This window comes from Mesoplodon mirus (assembly GCF_964341445.2).
Source record: "Mesoplodon mirus genome assembly, chromosome: 11".
NCBI lineage: Eukaryota > Metazoa > Chordata > Mammalia > Artiodactyla > Ziphiidae > Mesoplodon > Mesoplodon mirus.
Window position 1 is genome coordinate 79,719,633 of NC_138987.1, and position 24,413 is coordinate 79,744,045.

General features: G+C 38.6%; 1 protein-coding gene across 4 annotated transcripts in view; it reads right to left on the bottom strand.

The window, feature by feature from the left end:
- Window positions 1–23,068, bottom strand: part of CCDC91 (coiled-coil domain containing 91) — a 401,471-nt gene extending 378,403 nt beyond the window's left edge. Inside the window, exon 1 of one of the 4 annotated variants that reach the window (XM_082636831.1) lies at window positions 21,412–23,067. The gene's annotated coding sequence lies outside the window, so the exon portion shown is untranslated. Of the gene's footprint in view, window positions 1–21,411 lie in introns of all 4 variants that reach the window. The other 3 variants (XM_082636829.1, XM_082636828.1, XM_082636830.1) reach the window with 3 other exon arrangements.
- Between the last annotated feature and the right edge of the window lie 1,345 nt (window positions 23,069–24,413).

Genomic DNA, 24,413 nt, shown 5'->3' on the forward strand with positions numbered 1-24,413 from the left:
GAACAGATAAACATGTGGTATGTACATACAATGAAGTATAATTCAGCCTTAAAAAGAAATGAAATTCTAATACATGCCACAACATAGATGAACCCAAAGACACTATGCTAAGTGAAATAAGCCAAAAACAAAAGAGCAAATTCTACTTATATAAGGTACTGAAATAGTCAAATTCTTAGAGAGAGAAAGCAGAATAGTGGTTACCAAGGACTGGGGGTGGGGGATAATGGTGATTTATTGTTTTATGGATACAGAGTTTCAGTTTAGGATGATGAAAAAGTTCTGTAGATGGAGAGTGGTGATAGTTGCACGACAATATCAATGTACTTAATGCCACTGAACTGTACAGTTAGATTAGAATGATAAATTTTATGTTATATATATTTTACAACAATTTTAAAATTTTTTAAATATATGTATTGTTAAGAATAAAAAAGGCAAGCCATAGATTGGGACAAAATATTTAAAAAACATATCTGGTAAAGGTCTTATATCCAGAATATAAACAGAACCCTTATAACTAAAAAATAAGATGAAGGGCTTCCCTGGTGGCGCAGTGGTTGAGAGTCCGCCTGCCGATGCAGGGACACGGGTTCGTGCCCCGGTCCGGGAAGATCCCACATGCCGTGGAGCGGCAACTCTATTTTTTAAATGACAGAAGAATGAATAAACATTTCATAAAAGAACGTATAAAAATGGCACATGAAAAGATGCTTAACATCATTAGCCTTTAGAAAAATGCAAATTAAAACCAAGATGCAGGTACTGGTCACATCTACTAAAGTGGCTAAAATTTAAAAGATGTAAAATATCGAGTGTTGGCCAGGATATGGAGCACCTGCTTCCATATAGTTCTGGTAAGAACACAAAATGGTACAGACACTTGAAAAACATTTTGACAGTAGTGTATAAAGTTAAACATACAACTTGCTTCATAACCCAGGATTCCCACTCCTAGCTATTTACCCAAGAGAAATGAATACATATGTCCACATAAAAGCCTGTCAGTGAATGTTTACAGCAGCCTTATTCATAATAGTAAAAAATAAAAAAAAGCAGAAACAACTAAAATGCCTATCAACTAGTTAATGGATAAAAGAATTGTGGTACATCCATACAGTGGAATACTACTGAGCAATAAAAACTAACAACTTACTTATATATGCAACAACATGGATTAATCTTCATTATATCAAGTGAAAGAAGCCTACCATACACACACACACACACACACACACATACACACACACACAAATCTATAATGTTCCTTTTATATTAAATTCCTAAAAATGCAAAACTTCAGTAACCAAAAGCAAATCAGTAGTTGCCACAGACCAAGAGTGGTAACATGGGATCAACTATAAAGAGACTCAGGGGAATATTTCAGACTGATGGAAATGCTCTATATCATGAATGTGGTAGAAGTTTCTCATATGTAAATATTTGTCAAAAGTCATCAAATTATGGGTGATTTTATTTTTTAGTATTTTAATATTATTGTATTTATTATTGGTTGTTTTAATTGTATAAATGTTATATCTCAAGAAAAATGTTTTTTTAAACCACCACAGAATACAGAATAAATAGTGGAAAAGAATATTCTGTTTGAAACTTTTATCACAGCCTCACTGCTTATCACTAGTGCTAAGTCCCTTGCTCTAGCAGGGGTGGAAGTAGAAAGAGCACATTAGGCAAATAGTCCAGCTAATAAGCATTTCTTGAAATTGAGGCAAGAGGAAAGATTATCTCTTAGGCAGAACTACAGTTGCTAGCAAAATAAAAGGGGGGAGGGATTGAGAATTAGAGGAAAAAGACATGCAGTATGTAAAATGCCTCAGGGTGTTTAATGTGGGTAAGTTTGAAATAGGGTATCCAGAAGATCAAACATAGGACGGAGGAAGTGAGAACAGATCATGGAGTCACCAAACTGGAAAATCAAGAGGACCGGAGTGGGAGGGGATAGATGTATTAGGAAAACAGGAAGACAGCCTTAGACGTTAAGTGAAATATGGGATGCTATCTACATCAGGCTTTTTAAAGCTGTCTGCAGTAAGCTAGGCTGCCTGAGACTGGAGAAGTTACCAGGCATACCCAAATTATAATCAGCTTTCTGTCGGTTTGTCTTACTTTTAAACTTTCAGTCATACCACCACCCTTTGTCCCCAGAAAAGCCTTATTTCTTCAGATTGTTAAATAACAGAATGATTACATACTGTTTTGATTTTTCTCCCAAGCAATCAACAAGTAAGAGCATTATCCCAGCCTGCCCAGGGTTGACTTCATCATGCCCTTGCTTATACTTTTCCCCATTCTGCTGTTGGTAATCTATCCCTAGAGATCCTGGAGTCCCTTAATGATCTGGCTCAAACTTACATTTCCAGTCTCATCTCCTGCCTCTTACAGCCATTCTGAAGTTTGCAATTTTTTTCTTACACAGAACAATAGTTCATTAATAAACACTTATTATTTTTGACTGACTTTACTGACTTCAACTTCTCAAATAAAACGAGAAAAAATCCAAAGCATGCCTACAACTATTAATATAAGATGAAGCGGTCAGTTCAAAATTGCTATTTCCGAAATTTTCCTAAAAATTGTCCAAGAGCTACACACAACTCAAATATGCACAAACTTGATTATGTGTAAACTACTACTATAATATTTAAATACAATGAATTGAAGGATTTCAATATTCCCAAGCAATTTAATGTGAAACATATACATATAGACATATGTGTGTTAATACACATATATATTCAATTATGTGTCCTATTCTGTGCTCGCATCTCTGCTGTCAGTACCACAATACAACCATCTAGTTCATTTTTGCATATTCCCTGGTAATATGTGATCTGATAATATGTTAAGGGCTTACTCTGGGCCATAATTTTCTTATGAGAAAAAGGTTTACGCACTATGGGTAACATGAAAGCAATGGTAGTGATGTGAACAAAGGTGTAATTCTCCTAAGCGTTGGTTCCTTCACCATCATTACGACTGATTCCCTGATGTTTATGATATTCCCTGATAGCTTCATGATATTCTGAAAGGTCAAAACAAAGAATATCATAAAGTAAAAGCAACATTCTATTTATATGCCTCACAATGACTTTCTCTCTCAACACACACATATACACTGAAAGTCATCAACAAATTTCAGTTTCAATTTCATAGATGAACAGCATTTTGTTTATTATATTATAACATTGCTCTGAACAATTGCCCATTATGTTCTTTTAAGAATGGATAAGAACAGATAATTACATGAAAGAATGCTACAGTTCCCACACACAGAAACGTATGGCCCAACTTCTCCACATATACAACCAATTAGTGGTGTTTTATTCAACTGTTATGGTTTCCTTCTTCTTTGAAAATTGACAATGTCCACAACTCATTACACATAAGCTCCCAAAAAGATGTACACCTGTCTTGATTAGAATATCTAGTTCTGTGATATTTTTGAGGCAGAATATATATTTTCTTTAAATTATTGGCACCACGTTTAAGTAACTGAATTGCAGAGGAATGAAGATTTGCTTAGAAAACCACTACACATTTTCCAAGCCTGAGAACCAGCAAACACTTGCTATGTAATCCAACCTCAGAGACACGGAGAAACAAGTCTACTGAGAGTCGATTTAAAAAAAAAAATTTTTTTTTGCATGATTCTGGACCTCAGCACTGCTACACAATCACAATGGAAAGAATGTGTGGTAATTAACCAGCTTTAAATGCTGAAAGTATCCAAACAATCATTCTTTTTCCCTAAGAACTTTTTACAAAAGGGGAAATCCTGTAGACTTTATGATTGCTCCTTCAGTTTACTTTACTTTTTAAAAAATGAAAACAAACTAAGTACTGGGTACTGCTGTTCACAGATTTTTTTTCCCTCTTTTTTATTTAAGTAAATAGTACCTTATCAGGCATATTATTCCATTTTACTATATTCATTAAATCTCTCTCCAGCATATGTGATTAACTTCTTAGCATAATGACTATTTTCCATAATCTGAGACTGTGGTAAAAATAAAAGGTCAAAGAACAATAGCAATAACAATAACTGAGTTTTACCAAATACATTTAAGTCAAAAGTATATACCTGTCAATAATCCTTATAGACTGTTGTTAAATGTCAATATACTTGGTGATACAGGTACACTGTTTGACTGTGTCTGAGACTAATTAATTCTGGGATCTTAGTCATGATTTCTAAGAGTTTTACTATAAATTATCCTTATACTAGAACTCAGTATCTCATAGTCATTTCTTTATCCTGTGAGATTTGGAATACTGTAAGGAATGAAAGCAATTTATGAAGCAAACTGCAAGGCCACTCTTCTTCATACAGTGGTAAGATGACCATGTATTCTTTAAAAATTTTTATTAGCTCCATATTTGACATTCCACCTTGCCAAAGACACCCTGTTTGTTGTACTGGAAGAGGAAATAGTCAATTAATTTTTTATTTCTATGGTGAGTGTATTAGTCAGGGTCCTCCAGATAAACGCAGTTGACCCCTGAACAACACGGGTTTGAACTGCATGGGTCCGCTTGTATGCAAATTTTTTTCAAATAAATACTTACTCCAATACTACATGATTTATGGTTGGTAGAAGCCACGGATGCAGAACCACAGATACAGCAGGCCAACTAGAAAATTATGTCAGATAATAGACTATGCAAGGTTCAGCACCTAACCCCCATATTTTTCAACGATCAGCTGTACAAAAAATAATAATTATATATATATAATTATTTTTATAATAATATAATTTTTAATATTTAGATACATTTATTTTTAATATTTAGATACATTTTTTAATTTGTTATTATATATTGGAGTATAGTTGATTTACAATGTTGTGCTAGTCTCAGGTATACAGCAAAGTGATTCAGTTATACATATACATACATCCATTCTTTTTCAGATTCTTCTCCCATATAGGTCATTACAGAATATTGAGTAGAGTTCCCTGTGCTATACAGTAGGTCCTTGTTGATTATCTATTTTATATATAGTAGTGTGTATATGTTAATCCTAAACTCCTAATTTATCCCTCCCCCCCAACCTTTCCCCTTGGGTAACCATAAGTTTGTTTTCAAAGTCTGTGAGTCAGTTTCTGTTTTGTAAATAAGTTCACTTGTATCATTTTTTTTTAGATTCCTCATATGTGATATCATATGATATTTGTCTTTCTCTGACTTACTTCACTTAGTATGATAATCTCTAGGCCATCCATATTGCTGCAAATGGCATTATTTCATTCCTTTTACATGGCTGAATAATATCCCATTGCATATATGTACCACATCTTCTTTATCCATTCCTCTGTTGATGGACATCTAGGCTGCTTCCATGTCTTGGCAATTGTAAATAGTGCTGCAACAAGCACTGGGGTGCATGTATCTTTTCAAATTATGGTTTCCTCTGGATATATGTCCAGGAGTGGGATTGCTGGATCATATGGTAGTTCTACTTTTTAGTTTTTTAAGGAACCTCCATACTGTTCTCCACAGTGGTTGTACAATTTACATTACCACCAACAGTGTAGGAGGGTTCCCTTTTCTCCACACCCTCTCCAGCATTTACTGTTTGTAGACTTTTTGATGATAGCCATTCTGACCCATGTGAGGTGATACCTCATTGTAGTTTTGATTTGAAGTTCTCTAATAATTAGCAATGTTGAGCACCTTTCCATGTGCTTTTTGGCCATTTGTATATCTTCTTCGGAGAAATGTCTATTAGGGCTTCTACCCATTTTTTGACTGGGTTTTTTTTTTATATTAAGCTTCATGATCTGTTTGTGTATTTTTGAGATTAATCTCGTCAGTCGCATCATTTGCAATATTTTCTCCCATTATGTGGGTTGTCTTTTCGTTTTGCTTATGGTTTTCTTTGCTGCACAAAAGCTTTTGAGTTTAATTAGGTTCCATTTGTTTATTTTTGTTTTTATTTTCATTACTTTTTGGAGGTGGATCCAAAACGATACTACTGTGATTTATGTCAAAGAGTGTTCTGCCTATGTTTTCCTCTGTTTTATAGTATCCAGCCTTACGTTTAGGTCTTTAATCCATTTTGAGTTTATTTTTGTATACGGTGTTAAAGAATGTTCTAATTTCATTCTTTTACATGCAGCTGTCCAGTTTTCCTAGCACCACTTAATGAAGAGACTGTCTTTTCTTGCATATTCTTGCCTCCTCTGTTGTAGATTAATTCACCACAGGTGCATGGGTTTATTTCTGGGCTTTCTAACCTGTCCCACTGATCTATGTTTCCATTTTTGAGCCAGTACCGTACTGTTTTGATTAGCTTTGTAACTATTATCTTTATAACAGTATATAATTTTAATAATTTTATATTTTATATATACATTTTATATATGTACATATATACTACATACATATATACACATGTATATACATATAAAGAGACAGAGAGAGAGAGAGAGAGAGAGAACTAGATTAATAGGAACTGGCTTGTAAGATTATGGAGGCTAAGAAGTCCCAAGATCTGCAGTTGGCAAGCTGGAAACCCAGAAGAACGCATGGTGCGGTTCCAGTCTGCATCCCAAAAGTCCCAGTCCAAGTGCAGGAGAAGACCAATGTCCCAGTCAAGCAATCAGGCCCAAGTTCCATCTTACTCAGCTTTTTGTTCTATTCAGGTCTTCAAATGATTGGATGAGGGCAATCTGCTTCACTCTGTCTAGTAATTCGAATGCTAATATCACAAACACCTTCAGAATAAAGTTTGATCAACTATCTGGGCACCCCACGGTCCTAAAATTAATCATCACAAGTCTACCCCTTGTCAACTTGGCACCCATACTCATCTCTTATACCATACTTAATCTCCAAATAAGGACATAATTCTTTTATACTAAGGTCATAAAATGTGATACAGCTATCCTGTGTACAACTGGAAACACACTAACCTCTTCTCCAGAAGAGGAGGTAAAGTCCTTAAGTGATATTTACTCTTCTCCTTGATATCCCAAAATTTAAATACTATGTGGTAAAGTTAATAATACTTAAAATACTATGATATACACCTAATGCATTTTATGTTACACGATAAGTGGTTAAGAGAGGAAAAAAAGCAAACATAGTTTATATATTGCCATACACACATGCGTGCGCGCGTGTGCACACACACACACACACATATTCATAGCAAAATAAGGAAGAAATACTCATAACTATTACAGTCCTCATTTCTGTAACTGGTCAAATGGTTGTAGCTGGTATTTATAACTGCCTTCTTCCATTACCCACTCTGTATTCCTTTTGTCTTCAGCATGCACTTCAGCTGGTCATGGTTCTTTACCCGGTGGAGTGACCCAAACCCTCATTCCTGAGGGGTCTGGGCCATCAGTAGTTCTCCCTCAGTTGGGTTGTTTTAGTTTTCCATTGACTTTAATCACAGGGCATGATAATATTGAGATGCCCTAAAAAAATCTCCTGTATTTCAGACACACTCTTCCTTACCTCCATTGTGGAATAGTAGTCCAATATCCCCTTGCTAGTCAGGATCAGTCACCCCAGCCAGCACAGCAATTCCCTTCTTTGCCTGTTGATTCAGAGGCATGAGGAGTCCAAAGTGGCTGGGCAGTAGTCTTAATTTCCAATTCAATGGAATCATTGTGTCTTCTGGTGGAAGCATTCCTCCCTTTGGAACTAAGACCTATAGGCCAGCAGAGCAGAAAGTCATAGAAACAGGAACGAACCTTTTGCCAGTGGCTCACTAGGGGTGATAGTGAATGGTGCCACTCCCATTTCCACCCCTTGATTCTTGTGACCCTGGCTATGGAAGAAACAGCACCATATACTGTATGCTAATTCAACGTATATACAACCTTGTGGAGAACCTTGCACCAGTCCTGCCAGATACTGACACCTTGCTGGCACCATAACTTAGCCTTCAAAAGACCATTCCACCATTCTGTCAAGGCAGCTGCTTCAGGATGGCAGGAAACAAGATAAGACCAATGAATTCCATGAACATAGGCCCACTGCTGCACTTCTCTTGCTGTGAAGTGAGTTTCTGGATCAGAAGAAATGCTATGTGGAATACTATGTGGTGAATGAGGCATTCTTTAAGTCCAGAGATGACAGTTTTGGCAGAAACACTGCATGTAGGGAAGGCAAGCCCATATCCAAAGTAAACATCTACTGCAGTAAGAATAAATCGCTGCCACTTCAATTATGGGAGTAGTTTAGTATAACCAATCTGCCTCCACTTAGCTGGTTAATCACCCCCAAAGAATGGTGCCGTATCAAGGATTCAGTGTTAGTCTCTGCTGATGACAGATTGGGCACTCAGCAGTGGCCATAGCCAAGTTGGCCTTGATGAGTGGAAGTCTGTTGCTTAGCCTATGTGTAACCTCCATCACTGCCAGCATGGCCACTTTGCTTACGAGCCCACGAGGCAATGACAGGGGTGACGGGGGAAAGAGGCTGACTGGTGTCCACAGAATAAGTGAGTCATCCTATCCACTTGATTATTAAAATCTTCCTCTGCTGAGATCACTCTTTAGTGAGCATTCACATGGTACACAAATATCTTCACATTTTTTGCCCACTCAAAGAGGTCTATCCACACCTTTTCCCCAAATTTCCTTGTCACCAATTTTCCAACCATGTTTCTCCCAAGTCCCTAACCATCCAGCCAAACCATTGATCATAAGCCATGAATCAGTATACAATTGTATGTCTGGCCATTTGACCTTCCAAGCAAAGTGAACAACCAGGTGCACTGCCTGCAGTTCTGCCCACTGGGAGGATTTCCCTTCACCACTATCCTTCAGGGATGTCCCAGAAAGGGGCTGTAGGGCTGCAGCCATTCACTTTCCGGTGCTGCCTGCATATCATGCAAAACCATCTATATAACAGGCCTGAGTCTTCTCTTCTGTGAACTGATCTTAGCAAACTTCCCAAGAGGCCACAGGTGCAGTCTGGAAAAAGAAGACACTGTAGCAGAGTAGGGCCCATGGACATTTGGGCCACTTCTTCAATTTATCTGTGCCTCCAGGGCCTGCTCGGGCCTGATCAGATATATACCGCTTCCACTTGATGATGGAGTGCGCTATGTCACGTGCCCAACTTTATGGCTTGGTGGGTCAGATAACACTCACTTCATGATGGGCAGCTAAGGTCACATGGTAACTTGGTGGCCCACGGTTATGCAATCAGTCTCTAAGGCCCAAGTGTAGATTAACAGCTGCTTCTCAAGAGGCGCAGTTATCCACAGAGGATGGCAGGGCTTTGGTCCAAAATCCTAAGGGCCTACACTCTGATTCTCCTAAAGGAACCTGCCAAAAGCTCCAAACAGCATCCCTATCTGCCACTGACACTTCAAGGACCGCTAAATCTGTTGGAACACATGGCCCAAGTGACAGAGTAGCTTGCACAGCAGCCTGGACCTGCAGCAGAGTCTTCTCTTATTCTGGGTCCCACTCAAAACTAGCAGCTTTTGGAGTCACTCAGTAAATGGGCCAGAGTAACACACCCCAAATGAGGAATATGTTGTCTCTAAAATCCAAAGAGACCCACTAGATGTTGTGCCTCCTTCTTGGTTGCAGGAAGGCCCAGATTCAACCACTTATCCTTGTCTTAACCTTAGAAGGGATATCTCAAGATACCTCACACCACTAGACCCCCAGAAATTTCACTGAGGTAGAAGGCCCCTTAACGTTTATCAGATTTGTTTCCTACTCTCTGACACTAAAATGTCTTACTACTAAGTCTAGAGAAGCTGCTGCTTCTTGCTCACTAGGTCCAATCAACATAATGTCCTCAATTTAACAGACCAGTGTGATGATATCTTGTGAAAGAGAAAAGTGATACAGATCCACACAAACTAAATTATGACGTAGGGCTGGAGAGCCCTACCCCTGAGGTAGGACAGTGAAGGTGTACTGCTGGCCTTGCCAGCTGAAAGCAAACTATTTCAGTTGGACCTTGCTGACAAAGATGGAGACAAAAGCATCTGCCAGACGAATAGCTGCATACAAGTCATCAGGGGATGTGTTAATCTACTCAAGCACTAAAACTATATATGGTACAGCAGCTGCAACTGGAATCACCACCTGGTTAAGCTTACGATAATCCACTGTCATTCTCCAAGATCCATCTGTCTTCTGCACAGGCCAAACAGATCAGATGAATGCAGAAGTGGTGGGAATCACCAACCCTGCATGTTTCATGTCCTTGATGGTGGCACTAATATCTGCAATCCCCCTAGATATGAGGTATTGCTTCTGGTTTACTCTTTTCTTAGGTTGAAGCAATTCTAGTGGCTCCCATTTGACCTTTCTCACCATAATCACCTTCACTCCACTGGTCAGATAACCAATGTGGGGACTGTGATAGCTGCTGACTGTGTCTATTCCAATTATGCATTCTGGAACTGGAAATATAACTACAGGATGGATTTGAGGACCCACTGGACCCACTGTGAGACAGACCTGAGCTAAAACTTCATTGATTACCTGACCTCCATAAGCCCCTATTCTGACAATGGACCAAAGGGACAACTTGGGTCTCATGGAACTAGCGTCAAATCAGAGCCAGTATCCAGCAGTCCTTGAAAAGTATGATTATTTACTTTTCCCCAATGCACAATTACCATGCTGAAAGGCCACAGAACCCTTTAGGAAGGGCTGAAAGAAAGATGGACAGTAAATTTTGGCAATGTACCAGGGTCCTTCCTCAAGGGAACCCTGCCTCCTCTTCATTCAAGGGGTTCTAGGTCTGTAAAAATTCAAGTCTCAGAATTGATGGATGGGTCATGACTCTCCGTTTTTTCTGATTCAGGCTAGACTTCTGTTCACTTGACCTAGAACTTTTCTGCTTATACAGATCAAGTAAGAATTTAGTAGGCCTCCTATCTATTTCACGTCTAGGAACACCATGATCAACTAGCCAACACCAGTGTTCTGCCTAAATCAGACTATTCTAATCGCCGCTTTGACTCTGCTGCCCAAACCACGCTCACCTTGCCTTTGACAGATGGATGCCATTACTCGGCCCCTGCCACCCTGGAATTCATTTACTCCCATTGCATTTAGGTTTCCCAATTCAGTGACTGCGTGCCTACTGAAGCAATCACAGGGCTCTTCAAGGATGCCAGGGCTCCCCTCACGATTTATCTCATAATATTGGTGAAAGCTATGTCTTCTGGACCCTCCCAGTTTGGGTGAGCACTTCCTAAATGACAAATCCACTCTAACATTCCGATCTCCCTAAGCCTTTGACTCCCTTCCTCTACAGTAAACCAAGACAGGTAGGCCCAGCATTTCCAGCTCACTCACCGTGAGCCACCTTTTGGTCCATATTTCAGCCAAACAACCACACTAAATGCAGAATCTCTGCTTAGTGAGCCCATATCAATAAATTCTGCCTGGTCCAACTTTATGTTCTTTTCATGATTATGCTGCACCTTTAGTATCCATTCCCACGCATGTTCCCTGGATTTGTCTGTATAAATTAGAAAGTTCAAGTAGTTCTTTGGGAGTATAGTACATTTCCCCATGAGTCACACTTTGTACCTCACCTTTAGAAGCCTGCTGGGATTTCAGTCTAGTCATAGATCTCTAGAAGCAAAGAAAAGTGTTGGGGGCAGGTCCTGAGGAGATCAGCATTGTCTTGCCTGGCAACTGCCTCAGGGGCTGCCATTAATGCAGAATTAATCCCCTCAGATCTCAGACACGGGTGGAGAGGCTGCTCCCACTGGGAGTGAGGAAGTAGCTACCACTGTGGGTAGAGAGGCCACTACCACTGAGGGTGGGAAGGATGCTCCCACTGGCAAAAAAATACTCATCAAAATTCAGGGGCTCGATGTCTCTAGCTTCATCTCTTCCCACACACTCCTAACTTTCAGGATGCCATTCCTTCCCAATCAGTGCTCTCCCTATAATGTATCAGTTTATATAACTCTCACCTACTTGACTGTGAGGTCCTTGAAAACCAAGTGACATTTATTTCTGTATCCTCCAGTGCCTAGTATAGGAACCTGAAATATAGATTTCTATTGAATTGAATTTTGCTTCTCACCATAGTTCAGTTGTCCATTATTTTACTTTCATTAACTTCGTTTGACAGTTATTAAATCCTTGTTTATGCGCCTATCAAAGGTCTTCATCTGCTAATAGTGCCCTTTAACAGGAAACAGCCTTGTTTACCAGAGAAACACATAAAGGACTTGCTTGCTCACATTTTTCTAAGATAATATAAAATTGTCCTAACCACTAATTTTCACTTCTTCCTCAAGTAAAGTACCAGTATCCTCAGCAGGATCATTTTTTTCATCTGACCTGTAATTTTTTTTCACTTCCACACATAATAAGTAATTGACTACCAATCTTATCTGTAAAAGATTTCTAACGTATATAGACTCTAATTCATCCAAAACACAGTTAAATGTGCATGTGGGGAAAAAAAAGAAAAAAGTGTATCTGAAGCACACAAAGTTCTTCTTTCCCTCTATTATTGGGTACATTCCTGACAAATCTGAACGCTTCTGAGCAATATTTGAAAGACTTTTCCTCTGCACTGTTATGAAGATTAACTAAGCCCTTAGCTAAAAATCCAAAGTTTTCCCACAAGGCAATCCAAGTACTCCCAACTTTTTTATATGCCATAGTGCCAGGATCCTACAGAAATGTCAACTGACACTATTTCTCTACTGAGTAAATATATAACCAAATCCAAAAAATGCTAGCTATTAGGTGATGGCACTGACACAGTAAGTCTTATTTTCTTAAGTTCCATTAGTTGTGTATAAGTATTTCTACATTTTAGCCCCATGTTCTTACAACTGTTTGAATCACCCCAATCTCTTCTACAGCACTGAAAATAATATTCTCAACTATGATTCTCAGGTAGTACAAGATGACAAGATGCTAAGCCAGCGAGTTAAATGCTAGGGAAAAAAATAAGTCCAGCTACTTTTGATTACTAAGGCATTAAAACCCCACAGGTACAAGTCTAGAGATTTTCACCAAATTAAAAAACAAAAAAACAAAAAAAAAAACCTGGGCTTCTGGTTGTCTGATAATCCCACTAACCAAGTAATATGTTCAGGCATAGCACACAGTAAGCAGTCAATAAATGTTTTCTTACTTTTTGTAATCATTTTGATAATCAATGAACTTTTTAATCATAATTCACAAGCCCTAACTAGATTTCCTCTATGTAAATTGACCCAATTATATAAGATGAACTGGCATAATATAACTGCTAATAATTCCAAGTGGCCATACAAGACAAAGAATAGAGTTTACAAAAAGAGTTCACCAAGTCACTAAACAAGACAGCAAAAATACCAACAAAAACCCTGGGGAGGAGAGGAATTTCTGATTTCCAGAGTTGTCATGTTACATATAAAATATATTAAAAATATTTATACACACATATATTTATAAATATCTAGTTTTCAACAAAAATTATAAGACACGCAAAGAAACAAGAAAGTATAGCCCACACACAGAGCGGAAAACCGGCAGTCAATAAAAATTTGCTAGTGAGGAAACTCAGACATTAGACTTAGACAAAGACATTAAAATCAACTACTTTAAATATGTTCAAACATATAGTCTCAAATCACTAAAGGAAACTATGCCTAAATAACTAAAGTATAATAACAGTCTCATAAAATATAGAGTACTAATGAAAAGACAGGAATTATAAAAATAAAATATATAAAATCTGGAGTTGAAAAGTACACTGACTGAAATAAAAAATTCACTAGAAGGCCTCAACAGCAAATTCTGAGCCGACAGAAGAAAGAATCAGTGAATCTGAAGATAGGGCAATTGAGATTATCCAGTTTGAGGAACAGAAAGAAAAAAGAATAAAGAAAAATAAACAAAGTAACAAAACCTGTGGATAACCATCAGGAATACCAACATATGCATAAGCATAATGAGAGTTCCAGAAAAAGAGGAGAGAAGGAAAGAGGCAGAATAACTACTTCAAGAAATAATGCTAGAGGGGCTTCCCTGGTGGCGCAGTGATTAACAATCTGCCTGCCAATGCAGGGGACACAGGTTCAAGCCCTGGTCTGGGAAGATCCCACATGCCGTGGAGCAACTAGGCCTCTGTGCCACAACTACTGAGCCTGTGCTCTAGAGCCCACAAGTCACAACTATTGAGCCCACGTGCCACAACTACTGAAGCCCACGCTCCTAGAGCCCATGCTCCCCGACAAGAAGTCACCACAATGAGAAGCCCACGCACCACAACAAAGCGTAGCCCCTGCTCACCACAACTAGAGAAAGCCCATGCACAGCAACAAAGACCCAATGCAGCCAAAAGGAATAAAATAAATTTAAAAATAAATAAAAGAAAGAATGCTAGAAATTTTCACAAATTTGATGAAAAACATTAACCTACACATCCAAGAAACTCAACAAGTATCAGCAATTATATTAAATACACAGGGGTTAAACACTCTAATCAAAATTTGCAGAATGAATAAAAAGCATGATCCGACTAGGTACTGACTACACGACATGCCTTAGATTCTAAGACACAAGTAAAATATTGCACACCAGTAATGTATCAAGGATAACTGAATATTTCATAATCAATATGCAGAATGGTATACTATAAACAACCCAAGGTTTGGCGCATCCATTTTATAAAAGTCTGTAAGTCAGTCAAAAACCTGATTTTCATTCATCCAAAATGTAGTTTTTTAGTAATATTCATATAAGCCCCTATCAGTGAAGCATGCTTATAGATGAATGCATCTTGCATAATACTGCAGCAGTCTTTACTACAGCTGCAGATGTTCTGAATTCTTATAATACAAAAGTAAAGCATCTTTAAATGATCATGTAGACCCTCTTTCACCACAAGATGGAACACAAAATAAAAGGCAATTTGGCAATTTGGTTATCTACGCCTACTTTTGGTAGGAGATGCACATGGTCTAGGTTAGCAAGGCTGGCAAGGGAGAAGAAAATCAGTCTTCTTTAAATACCAGGAAAAAGTGATTCCACACTTTACAAAATAGCGCTTATTTCATAGATATAGTTAATCTATATGAGTATATGTGTTCAACTGAATTACATAAATACCAAAATGTTCATACCCTTCTAAGGTAAAAAGGTTTACTACAATTATAACATGCTGCATTTTAAAGTAGCTAACATTATTTCTGATCTTCATTAAACCTGTAACTTTTAAAAAGTCTTCTAATTTCAAAATTTAAAAATTATTGTATTCTCTGCTAGTCACAATAAATGTATCTCTAATTCTTTAAGTAAAACTCTACAGCATATAGCTAACAACAGTCTTCGTACCACTTACTGGGGATTTGACAGGGAAGGGAAGAGGATACAGGTCAAGAAATACTTAAAACAATTTAAAATTAGACAATATAAAAGGACAGAAATTCGGGTAAATATTTTAGAATTAACTGATACTGTCTCATGGTGATTTATCAAATTGCTTAATGAGTTTATTCTAAGAATTAAAATTAGAAGACAGATCCAGAGTAAGCAGACTACATACAAAATGCTTACGTGAACTCTATATTGGCATTATAGCCTACAAATAAAAGCAGATTCAAGAAGACTTGTGATCAAACTCCAGCTCTACCACTCACTGTTAATACAACCATGAACAACTTTGCTCACTTGTCTGAGATTCAGTTTCCTCATCTATGAAATGGGAAAAATACTACCTACCTCAAAAGGTTCTGGTTGGAATTCAATAAAACAACATACATAAAGGGTTTCTGCATGATGCTGGACACAAAGATTTCTACAATCCTTATCAAAAGAAAAACATGAATACTTTACATTACACAAAATGCATCAGGAATTCTATCTAGATCACTGACAGCAAAATAATAATGTGGATGGAAAAGCCATTTACTTATTCCACATGCTAAACCTATAAAATAAATGATTTAAACTGGATAAAATCTAAGGAACTGAGTTTCTGAAATTCTAGGATTCTACTATAAAGTGATGCACAAAAAGTCAATGATACTGACGGCCACATTTTGCTCCAAAATTTATTACAAATACATAGTCTGGAGAACAAATTCTAGGAATATAAAATAAAACAAAGAGGCAGTGTATATTAAGAATCTGAAAAAATTTCATACACTTTGAGTAATAACCACTTTTTTAAAAATCAATTAAAAAAATTTTATCAGAGTTATGCACAAAGATTTAATATTAATTCTGAGGAAAACAACTATCCTAACTACAAATCAAGAACATACAAATCAAGTTCTCCAAAAATTCATGATGTAGTAAGCACTCAGTGTAAGCCTAGCAAAAAGAAAAACCTGTAAGACAATATTTACAATTTTGTTTTTTAAATGTTTGCAAAAAAAAAAAAAAAAAGCCAGCAAAATATAGCAGGAATTATCTCATATTAATGGAAATGGATTAACTCTTTTCTTTATAGGATTATTTCCCAATTTTCTACTGTAATCAACTATGATTTCCACAATCAAAAATATACAGTATTCATTTATGATTTTTAAAAAACTCTCAGTGAACAAGAAGCTAAAGAAAACTTCCTCAATCTGATGAGAACTGTACTTACAAAAAAACCTATAGCTAACTACTTAATGGTAAAAGATTACATGCCTTCCCCACTAAGAAGAGAAACAAGGCAAGGATGTCAGCTCTTACTTGTTCTGTTTAACATCACACTGAAGGTCCTAGCCAGTGTAATGAGACAAGAAAATGAAATAAAAGGCAAATAGGAAAATATGAACTAAAACTGTCTCTACTGGCAGACAAGATTGTCTACATAGAAAATCCCAATGAGTCTACAAAAGCTACTAAGGTAATTGAATTTATTAACAAGGTTGAGAATTCAAGGTCAATATAAAATATCAATTTATTTATATAAATAATTGGAAACTGAAATTTTTTAAAAGATTACCATTTACAACAGCACCAAATAACATGAAGCACTTAGACATAAATATAACATTTTGCACAAATATGTGCAAAATTATTATGCTGAAAGCTTTAAAACGTTAATGAGAAAAATCAAAGACTTTATTAACATCTTAACAACATTAAGATGTCAATTCTCTCCATATAAAACTATAACTTCAGTGCATCCACAGTCAAAATCCCAGGATGCTTTTTTATAGAATAGGCTGATTCTAAAAATGTATATGGAAAGAAAAGGAGCTAGGATACCCAAAACAAACACACACAAAAAGTAAGCTGGAAGACTCAGACTTCCTAATTTCAAGACATACTATAAAATTACATTAATAGGGACTTCCCTGGTGGTGCAGGGGTTAAGAATCCACCTGCCAATGCAGGGGGACACGGGTTCGAGCCCTGGTCCGGGAAGATCCCATATGCTGTGGAGCAACTAAACCCATGTGCCACAACTACTGAGCCTGCGTGCCACCAACTACTGAAGCCCGCATGCCTAGAGCCCATGCTCTGCAACAAGAGAAGCCACTGCGATGAAAAGCCCGCACATGGCAACGAAGAGTAACCCCCTCTTGCTGCAACTAGAGAAAGTCTGTCTGCAGCAACGAAGACCCAATGCAGCCAAAAATAAATAATAAATAAATAAATTTATTTTTTTTAATTTACATTAATGAAGACGTTGTAGCTTGGGCCAAAGGAGAGACACATAGAACAATGGAAGAGAATTGAGAGTCCAGGAACAGATACACACATACAGAGTCAACTGATTTTTGACAAAGGTGCCAAGAAAATTTACTGAAGAAAGGATAGTAAGGATAGTCCTTTCAGTAAGTGGTGCTGGACAAATTGGATGTCAATACACAAAAAAAGAAAGGGTGAGATAAAAAGAACTTTGACCCATATCTTGCACCACATAGAAAAATGAAGACAAAATTGATCAAAATAGATCACAGACCTAAAGGTAAAATCTAAAACTATAAAAGTTCTAGATGAAAACACAGTTTTTTAAAAAAAATCTTTATATCTTTGGGTTAGTCAAAATTTTCTAGATAGGACGCAAAAGCACAAATCATAAAAGAAAAAAATGATAAACTGGACCTCTTCTAAATTTACAACTTCAGTTCTTTGAAAGATACTGTTAAGAAACTAAAAAGACAAAGCACAGACTGAAAGAAAATATTTTTGAACATATACATGAAAAAGGAATTGTATCCAGACTATACAAAACTCTTACAACTCACTAAGAAAACAGACCAAAGATTTGAACAGATAACTTCACCAAAGAAGACATACAGATAGCAAATGATAGCAAATGAGCACGTGAAAAGATGCTCAACGTAGTCGATAGGAAAATTTAAATTAAAACATCAATGAGATAGCACTAAATACCTATTAGAATAGCTAAGATTAAAAGTAAAATGGGGCTTCCCTGGTGGCGCAGTGGTTGAGAGTCCGCCTGCCGATTCAGGGGGACACGGGTTCGTGCCCCGGTCGAGGAAGATCCCACATGCTGCGGAGCAGCTAGGCCTGTGAGCCATGGCCGCTGAGCCTGCGCGTCCGGAGCCTGTGCTCCCAGATGCCACAACAGTGAGAGGCCCGCGTACCGCAAAAAAAAAAAAAAAAAAAAAAAGTAAAATGACAATTGCTGACCAAGATGTGGAGCAAATGGAACCATCAAACATTGCTGGTAAGGATGTAAAATGAAACAGCTATCTTGGAAAACAGTTTGGTAATTTCTTATGAAGTTAAACAAACATCTGCCACATGATCAAAGAATCCTACTCCTAAATATTTAACAAAAAGAAATGAAAGCATATTTCTACACAAAGACCGGTAGATGAATGTACAAAGAACTGTACATGAATGTTTACAGCAGCTTCATTTCTAAATGCCAAAAACTGGAAACAATCTAAATGTCCAACTGGTGAACAGATAAACAAACTGTGATATAGCCATACAATGAAATAGCACTCGGCAATAATAAAAGAACAAAGCACTGATACATGCACCAAAATGGATGAATCACAAAAGCATTACGTGAAAGAAACCAGAAAACAAGTTCTATACACAGTAGGAGTCCATTTATATGACATCCCAGAAAAGACAAAGCTATAGGAACAGTGAACAAATCACTGGTGGCCAGATCTACTGCTGAGGGGAGAAAACGAACTACAAAGGAGCAATGAGGGAGCTTTTTGGAATGATAGAAATGTTCTTTGTCTAGATTGCGGTAGTGGTTACATGACTATTATGCATTTGTTAGAATTTAAATAACAAGATACTAGACGAGATTTTTTTTACTTGTAAAGTATACCTCAATAAACCCACATGTTAAAAGACACAGGACATGCCCTTTAGGAAAATATGCATCAAGTTAAATGAGTAAAACCCAGCTAAATGGGTATTTGGGTGGAGGAGAAACAGTGGGGAAACAAAAAAATCAGAAATACTGGAAATCAAAGTATTGATTTATCAGTAGTAAATAAGAAGAAACACATTGATACAAAGAGTTACTCTAAAGAGAGTTGCCTTTTTTATTGTTCTCATTGTTTAGACAGAAAATAACAAAATTTGATGAGTTTCAGGAAAGACCAAAAGTCACAAGTAACAGACTGATAAAGGAGGCACAGTGAATACAAACTAAAATTTGGAAACAACTCACCTAAACATGCCCTTTCCAATTTACTGATTAAGAGAGTCCCATCCACCCTAACGTACTTCCACCCCAATTTCTGCTATGAAGGCCAAGATAATAAACCTTCAAACAGTTTTCTTTATTCATAACAATCCTATGTACTTTACAAATCTTACATCTATAGCTAGGGATTCAAGATAAAATGCCTCTAACTAGGCAAATTCCTATTTGTCCATTTAAGCTTCAGACCAGCTACTTGGTAACCATCTTTCTTTTCTTCTTCTTCTTCTTTTTTTTTTTTTTAACTGCCACCAAAAAAAAAAAAAAAAAGCTGTCTCTCTGTGATGACTTTCTGAAGTTTCTTTTTGTCTGTTATTAAGTATCAAGATGATTAAAATAAACAGAAAGCTCTCAGAAGGTTTGAGCTGATCACTCCAATAAGATACATTTTTCCATTTAATAAAAGTTAAGAGGTAAATTGTAACTTTCATCACTTTGTTTTCTTTATGTTTATTCCATTTGGCTTGTACTGTTGCTAGGAAACCTGTTCATAATAAGATTTCCCAGCCCACAGAACAACCTCCTAGCCAGCCTGGAGGATACCAAACTTTGTAACTAGGGGCAATTCTCTACCACACAATTTACTGGCTACCCAGCACCATACAGGTGCACTTCCCCTGGCATCCCCCTGCTGCATTAACCTTACAGGTACAGTACAGCGAATCCCCTTAATGCAACAGCAATTGTAGCAAAAGGTAAATGATATGAAGTGTTCAGCTCTCTGATGGCAGAGAACAACGCGAATTTATTGCCCCTCCCTGTCACCCCACCCAACTAAGTATTGAGTATTTTGTCTTAAATTGTGGGGTGAAATGTTAGCCCACCCCAGTGACAAGATGAAACGTCAGTCCACCGCAATCTCTAGTACCATGCAACGTCCAAACTGCGTCCAAAAGCCATCATCCAACTACCGCCCAGATAAATATTTGGAGAGTAAGGTGGGCATCAGTATCTTCACAGTTCAGAGGGGGAGGGAAGGAATACAGCCGGAATTCTTAAGGTCCCGCTGAATCACCTATAGCTGTGACCAGAACTTTACCCTCCAGGAAATCAGCCTCTGCCCCAGCTCTCATCAGGGAAGCAAGTGAGAGTAGCAGCAGCAACATCATCCTACTAAAAAGAAAACCCCACTCAGCGCTGCTTTTAATAGAGTTCCCACTCCTTCAAGCGAAGACAAAAATAGGTTTCATGTCCAAAGCTTTGCTCCGCACTACGCAACAAGGGCAGATGGAAGAAACATCTTTGAGGAGAGAGGGGGAGCACTTCAGAGGATGAAGGATGCCTCACCATTAGGAAAGTTACTGGCTGCTGCTTTCACCCCGAAACGCCACTTTTATTGCAACCTATGGCCTAAAGTAACGTCAAGGAAATGTCACTGACGGCCGTTGTAGAGCTTTTACCCTGGTGTACTTGGCCAAGTCGAAGGGGAAACATAAACCAGGCGCGATCGGTGAAAACTCGGCAAGGATCAAAGTCAACGTTCAGTGGGAGCTTCGGTGACACAACAGTCACGTGTACTTGTGCGTAGGCTTTCGAAAACATTCGATTCCGCAAAGCGCAGGGGCCGAAACCTGTCGGCGAGGGCAAGCACGGGTCGGCACCGCCCGCCAAGGGAGGCAGGTCACGCCCCCTGACTCTCTGGCACCGCGACCGACCTCCCGGGGCCAGGCCTAGGCGGAAGCCCGGCCGCGCTCCCCGCCCGCGCCCAGGCCGCCTCCGGGAGCGCGGCCGGCCTCGCGCGGCCCCGGCCCCGGCCCCAGACCCAGGCCCAAAAGGCGAGCGTTCGTTTACCTGCGCCCCGGCTCTCGCCGCCGCCGCCGCCGCGCCGCTCCCCCACGCCGCCAGGTGAGCCACCCCCAGCACACAGTCCCGCACGCGTGCACCCGGGCGCGACCCAGACGCGGGGAACCAGAGCCCCGGCCACACGACTTGGGGTAGCCCACGTACCACGCACCACCCGGCTTCCAGCACCTCTGCCCCCGGAAGTTGATTTCCGCCAATGCCCGCCCAAAGCCGCGCCTGTCACTCAACGCCCACACGCGCGTCACGTGTGCCTATGCTGAGGCCGAGCCCGGGGGCCCCATCTTCAGAGGCCCGCCACCCCTGGCTCGAGTGGTCTTCGGAGCGCTGCCCTGGGAAAGAGGTTGACTCAGGCGCTACTTCCTGGTGGTTACATCTTCTAATTCCCCTTGAATGACAGGCCCTTTTTCTATATCTAATCCATGCAAATCAAACCGTCCCCAAGTTGGCACTGCCATCCGGGACTTTGTAGGATTGTTCCAGAGAAGAGGAACAATCCTCTTCACCACCTCCAAGCAGAGTTCTCTAAATACTGGAACTGAGTTAAATGCTGACGTGTGCTCAAGAAACAGCGGACTAGACAACTGCTCCATCTCCTCTTGACATATCGGAACTCTCAAAACACCAGGATGCACCCAAGCCCAGAGCCTTTCCAGACCACTGCTGTATGACTTCAGCCAAAGAGCTCTGCTCTAGAATTACATATGTTCTTGTCTTCATCTCCAGATCACAGCAATTTGTAGATGCCATCTCTGTTTCAGAGAGAATCAATTTTCAGCTACCAAGACACCCCCTTTTTTTCCAAACCTTCAAATAATTTCTCCTAAAGAAAAGAGAGAATGACAAAACTGACCGTTTTATTTAAAAGCAGGCATGGTTATATAGATTTGGGGGGGGGGTCCATTTCAGACTGTCCATAGATGTGAAAGAAAAACAATTACCAGGACATTTGTTAAAAATTTTTCCATTTTTGACATGGGAGGGATATGGGGAACATCTATTTAAAAATTTACATAACAATTTTTTACTGTCCCTACTGAGCCAAGTTGGGACAATCCAAGAGTGCACAGGATACACTCTAGATCTTTGCCTTCAAGGAGTTCACAGTCTAGTAAGACAGACAAGTAACCTGGGAACTTGAGCATAAGTCTCTGGAATATTCATGTTCATGGTATAACAGGCATTCTTTAACGTTCTGAACTTTAACATTTTGGACATTATTTTTCTCATCTTTCCATTGAACAAAACTGGCTCAAACCTGTAATAATTTCTGCTCTGTACTGGAGGTGGAATATGTCAGCAAGCAATCCTAACAATCAGTTCTCCAGTAAGTGCAGGCTCAAGTGATTAATGAACAGTTTCAATATTGAGCATGAATGTCACCTCTTCTACACCCTTTTTTCCTGTCTACCATCTTCTTTGTGTGCATAGCAAACAGATTTCTATCATAGGAAATCTGATGCTTTCTTACACATATTTGTTAACCTATCTACTAGACCACCAAGTCAAGGACCACTTCTCAGTTGTATCTTTTTTTTTTCTTTATACAGTAAGTTACCGACATACAAGTGAATTCTGTTCCAAGTCATTTGAATATGTTTTAGTCTACTTCTCCTTTATCATTGGATATCCTGCAACCTAGCACAGTGTCTAGTGATTAGAAGAAAGAATTTAATAAATGTCTCTTAAACTGAATACATACAATTATCTTTGTATCATTTTGTGTCTCATCTCTTTCTGCTAGAACCTTCAGATGAGTTTCTGAGAGTTTTCATTGATATATCTACATGCTCCCTCTGTCCCACTTAACCCAATATTCAGTATTAAACAGATTTATAAAAACTAGTATTTATTGAGCACTTGCTATGTGCCTGGAATTGGGCTAAATATTTTAAACGTATTATCTAATTTGTCATCACACGAATCCTCTGGAATAAGTATATTAATATATTCATTTTTTAGGTGAGGATACAGACTTAGGGAGGGTAACTCGACCAAGCAGCAGAACAGGATTCAAAGTCAGCTGTGCCCAATGAAACGATTTGTTGATTCACTACAACACACTGCCTCTGCTTTTCACATCATTTGTTTGTGAACCCAAATCTCTCCACCTCCGTGATGTCTTTCCCTCCTTTTATTAAGTACAGTTCAATGGTTGTTGGTATATTCACTAAGTTGTGCAACCATCACCACCATCAACTTGAGAACATTTTCATCACCGCAAAAAGAAACCTCATATCCTTTTCCAGTCACTCCCCGTTCCTACTGTTCCATGTTCCTCTCAGCCCTAGACAAGCATTAATCCACTTTTTGTCTCTATAGATTTGCCTATTCTGCACATTTCATATGAAAGGAATCATGCAATATGTAGCCTTTTGTAACTGACTTCTTTTACTTCACACCATCTTGACAAAGTTTGTTGATCCACTCTTCAGTTGGTGGATATCTGGGTTGTTCCCACTTTTTGGCTATTATGAATAGTGCTTCTATGAACATATACAAGTTTTTGTGTCAGCATATGTTTTCATTTATCTTGGGTATATACCTAGGAGTGGAATTGCTGGGTCATATGTTAACTCTATGTTTAACCTTTTTAGGAACTATCAGACTGTTTTCCAAAGTGGCTGTACCATTTTTTTCATTCCCATTTGCAATGTACGAGTCTTCTTATCTCCTCTAGAACTTATGGCTCTATTCTTTGTCAGGGTACTTTCCATAAGCCATCTTTTTTTTAATGTTAGTTACCTTTGCTATGTATGTGTCTGCAGACCCACGATGCTAATAGATTGTAATCTTCTGAGAAGAGAAACATGGTTCCTGCCCTCAAGAAGATAAATTTGGAGCTGATATGGAGAATCAAATGAAATAGAGTGATAATAAGCACTGAAATCACATTTATTGTTGAAACGTGGAGGAGGAGCACCTCATTCACCCTGTACTAAACAGGAAGTACTTCTCATAAAATGTAAAGCTCAGGATGAGTCTTGAAGAAT